Source organism: Mandrillus leucophaeus, unplaced genomic scaffold, assembly GCF_000951045.1.
Source record: "Mandrillus leucophaeus isolate KB7577 unplaced genomic scaffold, Mleu.le_1.0 Scaffold148, whole genome shotgun sequence".
Lineage (NCBI taxonomy): Eukaryota > Metazoa > Chordata > Mammalia > Primates > Cercopithecidae > Mandrillus > Mandrillus leucophaeus.
The window spans coordinates 3,821,701-3,829,805 of NW_012101454.1; positions in this window are offsets into that span (position 1 = coordinate 3,821,701).

Here is an 8,105-nt window from a genome sequence, read left to right on the forward strand (position 1 = left end):
TTTTTTTTGGATTTTTTAGTAGAAATGGGGTTTCACCATGTTGGCCAGGCTAGTCACGAACTCCTGACCTCAAAGTGCTGGGATTACAAGGCGTGAATCACCATGCCTGGCCTAGGATCAAGTTTAAACGTTCTCTTTTCTCTCTTGTACTGCAGCACCCACTTGGATCTCTTCCAAGTGAACTATCCTTTTTTTTCTTTTCTAAAGGCTTTTAAAATAAACTTACACTCCTGCTCTGAAACTTGCCCTCAATCTCTTTTTCTGCTTTATGCCCCTCAGTCGAATTCTTTCTTCTGAGAAGGCAGGGACTGAAGTTGCTGCGAACCCATATGGATATGCCACTGGTAACATGGATTCCTGCCACTGCTAACAATCCCAGCCTGGTAATATTTTTTTTTTTTGTAGACATCCTCATTCTGTTTGCCAGGCTGGAGTGCAGTGGTGCTGAAACCAACCCAATAGTCCCATAGACAGTGGTTTTTTGGATAAACATAGAAATTGACTCTCTTCTGGTCTTAAAGCTTGAAACTTACATATGTTTTATCTGAGTTCCTTCCTCAGGAAAGGACCCTCAAGATTCTCAAAAAGTATCTAAGAACTGAAACTCACTGGGTAATGGCATCCAGACAATGAGATACCAGGCCTCTTATTCATCATGATTGCTTCCTTACCCCTCCCAAGTTCCTGATTTTTTCACACATAGTTACATTTCTTCCCTGCTATATAAATCCCTGATTTTAGTTGGTTAGGGAGATGGATTTGAGACTTATCTTCCATCTCCTTGGCTGCAGCACCTGATTAAAGCTTTCTTCCTTGGCAATACTCATTGTCTCAGAAACTGGCTTTCTGTGCAGCAAGCAGCAGGACTTAGACTGAACCCCTAGTGTTTTGGTAACAGTGCCGTCATAGCTCACTTGTAGCCTCAACCTCCTGGGCTCAAGCATTCCTCCTGCCTCAGCCTCCTGAGTAGCTGGGACTACTAGTAGCATGTGCCACCACATCTGGCTAATTTTTGTACTTTTGCAGCGACTATGTTGCCGAGACTGGTCTCCAATTCCTGAACTCAAGTGATGCTCCCACCTCAGCCTCCCAAAGTGCTGGGATTACAGGCATGAGCTAGTGTGCCCTGCCAAAAAAGCCTCATTTTTGCTGGGGAGGTGGAAGATACCGAACTGGGCAAACTCTTTGACTTTTTAGTTTAGTGGGATGTGCTTTAATTACTTTGTTTATTTGGTGAAACCTGTTTCTCTTCTCTTCCTACATTTGTATCATATAACAGGAATCCCTAGTTTATTCTGCAAAGATACTTGATGTTCTATTCCCATCTCTGTGCCTCTCAATCATTTTGCTTTGGTACTATCAAAACAAAACCAAAAATAAACAAAAAAAAGAAATAGGCTTAACCAAGATTTCAGAGGATAACCATCGAATTTGATCTTTGGCCACATTCTATTTAGTCAAAAACAGTGATTCTACCTACCCTTTAAAATATATTCCATGTATATATTACCTTGCATTTGTATAGGTATATTATCTTTAAACACTTTCATATGCATCATCTTAAAATTCATACATATGGACATGTTTGTCAGAAATAAATTTTAAAAATAATTTGATGAAAAACATATAGTTTAGACTTTCAGGGAGTAATTAAAAATACATATAATTTTGCAACACAAGGAAGCAGTACAAATTATTGGACAATAGGAAAAACATGAATCCATTAGTTTCTTTATAAAAGCCAAACTAAGTACCTAACATAAACTGTTGTTTTAAATTGCATTTTATAAAACATTTTATTTGTGTTGAAGGATAACAATCTACCAACTCCAATATGCCACTTTGGCATAAGTATTATTTTGAGAGCTAAAGGCACTTGAAAGACAGCAGCTGCAAGAGGGGCACTCTGACCTTTCCTTCTCTTCCTGAAAGCAAGAAATAAAACTCCCATCTTAAAGATGCCCTCTTGGCCAGGCACGGTGGCTCACGCCTGTAATCCCAGCACTTTGGGAGGCCGAGGCGGGCGGATCACGAGGTCAGGAGATCAAGACCATCCTGGTTAACACGGTGAAACCCTGTCTCTACTAAAAATACAAAAGATTAGCCCGGCGAGGTGGCAGGGCCTGTAGTCCCAGCTACTCGGGAGGCTGAGGCAGGAGAATGGCGTGAACCCAGGAGGCAGAGCTTGCAGCGAGCGGAGATTGCGCCACTGCACTCCAGCCTGGGAAACATCGTCCGAGACTCCATCTCAAAAAAATAAAAATAAAAAAGATGCCCTCTGTATTCCAAGAGGAAACATTCTTGTCACCAGAGTGAGGCCAAGATAATTCTGTACAAACAAACCTTGTTAAAATAACTTTTTTCCCCTCAAGACAGAGTCTACAGCCTCTGCCTCACAGGCTCATGCCATCTTCTCACCTCAGCCTCTCAAGCAGCTGAGACTACGGGCACGCACCACCATGCCTGGCTAATTTTTTGTATTTTTAGTAGAGATGGGGTTTCACCATGCTGCCCAGGCTGGTCTCAAACTCCTGGGCTCAAGCAATCTGCCTGCCTCAGCCTCCCAAAGTGCTGGGATTACAGGTGTGAGCCACTGTGCCCAACTTAAAATAGCTATCTTCTTTTGGTCTCCTCATACATTTTAGTTATGAAACTGGCCCAATTGCCTCATAGAACTGATGTCTGTGGTTTCTTTTGAATTAACATAGAAATGGACCCTCCAATCTTAAAACCTGAGAAAGTTACATTTATCTTATCTGAGATCCTCTCTCAGGAAATCAACCATCAGGCCTTCCAGATAGTATTAAGGAATTGAAACTTACCAAATAACCGAATCTGCACAATAAGGCACCAACCCCCTTACCCATCATTATTGCCTAACTGACCACCTGCTTCCTGTTGAACAACTTCTCTTCCTTATCCCTCCCTAATTCCTATTTTCTCATACATGGTTACATTTTTTCCCTGCTATATAAATCCCTAATTTTAGTCCTGCCGAGGAGATGAATTGGAGACTGATCTTGTATCTCCTTGGGTGCAACACCCGAATAAATACTTTTCTCTGGCACTACTCATCATCTCAGTGATTAGGTTTCTGTGTGGTGAGTAACAGGGCCTAGACTGAACCTCTGGTGTTTCAATAACAGTTACTTTTCCACAATTGCTTCTCTTTGTTCTACCCAGCACATAAGCACTTAGGTTTTGCCACTTCTTTGGGTCTTTATTTTTCTATTGGGCTCCCAGGTATATAATAAAAATCTATAAGCTTTTTTCTTGTTAATCTATCTATGTTAATTTAATTCTCGGGGCTACCTGGAGACCAGAAGAGGGTAGAAGAAACATTTTGCCTCGCCTACAATGTAAATAAAGGCATAAAATAACAGAAAAGAAACATCCTGTGCTTGCCAGCTAGCTTAAGAAATAGAACAGTACCAATATATTTGAAGACTCCTGTGTGCTCGTTCATGATGATCTCTCTCTCCTTTGCAAAGACAGCCACTATCCTGAATTTTGTGATCATCTCTCCATTCCTTTTCTTTATATTTTAATCACATACATGTGTCTCTAAACAACATATTTAGACTTTCCTATTTTTGAGCTTGATATGAACCAAACTATACTTCTGTATTTTTTCTTAGTTTGCTTTTTGAGTTCAAAATTATTTTTCCTGAGATTCAATCATGCTGGTGCATATAGCTGTAGTTCATTCATCTTCACTACTGTATCATCTTTACTTGTATAATTATATTACAATTTTTAAAACCTATTCTACTTTCATAGACAAATTGGGCTGTTTTCTAGTGTTTGTTCCTATCATAAACAATGCTACTATGAACATTCTCATACATGTTTCCTGATGCACATGTGCAAAGATCTCTCTAGGATATATTCCCTGAAGTGGAACTGCTTGGACAAGGGTTATAGGCATGTTCACCTTCATTGGTAGATATATTTTTTTCCCAAGATGTTTGTGCCAATTTATTATTATTATTATTTTTGAGACGGAATCTCGCTCTGTTGGCCCAGGTTGGAGTGCAGTGGCATGATCTCGGCTCACTGCAAGCTCCACTTCCCAGGTTCACACCATTTTCCTGCCTCAGCCTCCCGAGTAGCTGGGACTACAGGTGCCTGCCACTACGCCCGGCTAATTTTTTGTATTTTTAGTAGAGAAGGGGTTCCCCCATGTTAGCCAGGATGGTCTCAATCTCCTGACCTCATGATCTGCCCGCCTTGGCCTCCCAAAGTGCTGGGATTATAGGCGTGAGCCACCGCGCCTGGCCTGTGCCAATTTAAACTCTTATTTGCTTTGAGAAATTCTATTGCTCCATTTCCTTCCCATTTGTCAGGGTTTAATTTTTGGTTTTGTAAGGCTTTATTTTTTTTCCAGTCTGGTGGCTGTGAATTGGTATACCAATGAAATTTATATGTTCACTCATACTAATGATATGGAGAATCATTGGCTATTTACTGGCTCTCCATACTACTCATGAGGCATGACTATTCAGTACAAAAAGTTTGATTATTTGTATTGTCCTACTGATACACAACATTTTTATATATTACGAAACTAGTTTTTTATGTTTTATTTTACAGGAGTCACAAAAATATTTTCCAAGTTTGTAGTTTAACACTCTTTATGGGGTCTTTTAGTGAATAGTTATTAATTACAACAAGATTACATTTCTTAGTATTTTATTACAGTTTACATTATTTATTTATGAGATCCCTAAGGAGATAGTCTTTCACTTATATTTTCTTCTAAAATTTTTAATGTTTTTCCTTTCACATTTGAAATAATGTATCAGAAATTGATTTTTGTGTAAGGTATGAACTAAAGGTCAATTTTTCATTTTTTTCCTTATAGATGAATAATTCCATTTATGGAATAATCCATTCTTTCCTACTAATTCTGAATTCTGTTGTGCCATTATTCAAATTACTTATTTACATATAAATTTCTTGTTATATATAAATTTACATATAATTTTCTTGTTTCTCCATTTTGTTTCATTGCCCTATTTATCTCTGCACCAATTACACAATTTTATTACATTTTTTAGGGTAACAAAATTCTACTTGGTTCTTCATCTATAGGATTACCTTAGCTCTTTGCTTTTCCAACAGGTTTCTGAATCTAGGATTTTTATTTATTTAAATCTTGTAATTCCAATGAATATGCAGGTTTGAGGAAACACATCTTCATATTAACCTTTCCAATATGTGAACATAACATGTAAGTCCATCTATTTAGATATTCCTTAATGTCTTTGGATCCAATTTTATTATTTTATTTATTTATTTTGAGATGGAGTCTCACTCTGTCACCCAGGCTGGAGTGTGGTGGCATGATCTCAGCTCATTGCAACCTCCACCTCCCAGGTTCAAGCTATTCTCCTGCCTCAGCCTCCCAAGTAGCTGGGATTACAGGTGCATGTCACCACACCGGGCTAAGTTTTGTATTTTAGTAGAGATGGGGTTTTGCCACATTCACCAGGCTGGTCTTGAACTCCTGAACTCAAATGATCCGCCCACCTCGGCCTTCCAAAGTGCTGGGATTATAGGTGTGAGCCACCGTGCCCAGCTTTTATTATTCTCTTTATAGAGGGCTTCCATCTCTTTTGATGTGCGTATTCCTAAGTACCATCTATTTTTGGTTGTTTTTGTAAATAGTAGTACCTTTTACAAGTTTTTTTAATTTTATGTTTGTTTCTGGTATAAAGAAATGCAGTTAGCTTTTGTGCATTAATCATATATTGTACCATCCTGACAAATTCCCGTAATTCCTATACTTTGCATAACCCTTTGTATTGTTTATATAGATGGTCATTTCATCTGTGGATGACAGCTTTTTCCCTTCTTTTTCTACTCTTATACCATTTTCTCCTTGCTAAATTATTTAAGACTTCCAGTATAATGTTGAATACTAGTGATGATAGTAAGTATGCTCGCGCTGTTCCTTATGTTAAAGAAAATGCTTTTAGCATTTTGCTACTGAATATGTGTTCTCTTTCTACATACAGTTGTCCCTTGGTATCCTCTGAGGATTGATTCCAGAACCCCCCACAGATAACAAAATCTATAGTCTCAAGTTCCTGATACAAAAGGGCATAATATTTACATAACCTCTGCACATCCTACCATATATTTTAAGTCATCTCTAGATTATCTATAATATCTAATACAATGTAAATGTTATGTAAATAGTTGTTACACTGTATTGTTTAGGGAATAATGACAAGGGAAAAAGTTTGCACATGTTTAGTACACCTTTTTTCCCAAATATTTTTGATCCACAGCTGGTTGAATCCATGGATAAGAAACTCACAGATATCAAGGGCTGACTATATATTCATAAATTTGTTTTGTTTGAATTGGACTATTCACTTTATTTTTCTCTTGTGGTTTTAGTATTCAGTTTACTCATAAAACAATAATTATTTCTCCTTTGTATATTTCTTTAAAGAGTTTATAGAAAAATTGAATGATCTTTTCCTTGACTTGGTAGAACTTTCCTGTAATTCCATCTGAGCCTGGTGATTTGTGTGCAAAGAACTGACTTCCAGGTTAGTTTCTTTTAATGGCTATAGACTATTTAGATTTTCAACTTATCCTTGAGTTTATTTTAGTGATTTTACCATCTTACGTGTTTATAATGTTGGTATACAGTTCTTCATAATACCCTCTGCTTATTTTCTGCAGTGTCTGTAGTTACGTTCTTCATCTTTTCCCCAGTTTTTAATTTATGGTTTTGTTCTTTCTTCGTTTTCTTGTCAATTTGTCAATTTTCTCAGTCTTTTTGAAGAACTATATTTTGGCTTGATATTATTCTATTGAATATTTTCTATTTCACTGATTTTTATTTTTGCCTCTATTAATTCTACACATCTAATTTTTTAAAATTTATTGTTTTTCTAACTTATTAAAGTTGAATATTTAGCTTATTTATTTTTAGATTATTTTTCTTTTCTTATACAAGTAATTAAGGCTATCACACTGTTTTCTCCTAGCCTCCAAACCACCCTTCTCTGATTTGCTTTGTGATGCTGCAACAGACATTCTTCAAATCAAATTTTTCCGTTCTACTTAGTTCCCTGTTAGTTTCTTCCAGTAGCCGCTAAATGGAGATGAGGAGATTGGAGAGAAGGAAAGGAAGCTGCTCCTGCCAGTTTTGCTTCCTGTTTCTGTAAGTGGCATTTCTGCAATGCTTCTTCACTTTGGCAGCAGCATTTAGTTCCAGTTTCTTCTACAGTCTCAGAATTAGACTCATTGTGTCCCCTCAGAGATACCAGCACCAGCTGGCTGGAAGCAGCAGTGCTTTCTCTCAACCCCCAAATACCAGCTGTGAAATACTTTCTTACTAGACGTCTGGGTCCCACCTCTGCAGAATCCCGCTCCAGGCTGTTAAATTGGGAGAACCACCCCTCTTCCTTTTCACATTCAGCTCCAGGAGTAGCAGATGCTGCCTGCAACTACCATCCCTGTGTCACCTCAGTGGTCTCCTTCTGCTGTTTCAGTTTTCCTAAAGCCTCTTTAAACAATTCCTGATGTTAAAATTTTCTGCTTCCCTGAATGGACCCTGACTGATACAGTTATAGGCTATTTGGGTTTACTATTTCTTCACAGGTCAGTTTCAGTGACTTGTATCATTCTAGGTCTTGGACCATTCCACTTGTTTCAAATTTATTTCCTTATAGTTGTTCACAGTAGCTTCTGCTTGATTTCTGCAGCCTAGGTACTTATAGCACCTTTTTCATTTTTAGACTTCTTTTCTAAAGTTGTAAAACATTCCCTTAATACAAAGATGCTTTAGTTGGATCCTGGAAGTTTTTATATATAATTGCTTCATTCAGATTTGTCATTCTAATTATTTTATATTTCCATTGTAGTTTCTTCTTTTTTTTTCTTTTCCCAAAAAAAACCTGATTATCTTTCACAAATTATTTTGGCAAGGAGGGGGAAAAAAAGTACAGTGTTTGCAAGGTGATGATAGGGTAATATATTTTTGTGCAATGAAGTTTGATCGTGTGTATCAGAACTTCTCCTTCTCCTCCTCCTCCTCCTTCTTCCTCCTTCTCCTCTTTCTTTTTTCTTTTTTTTTTTTTTTT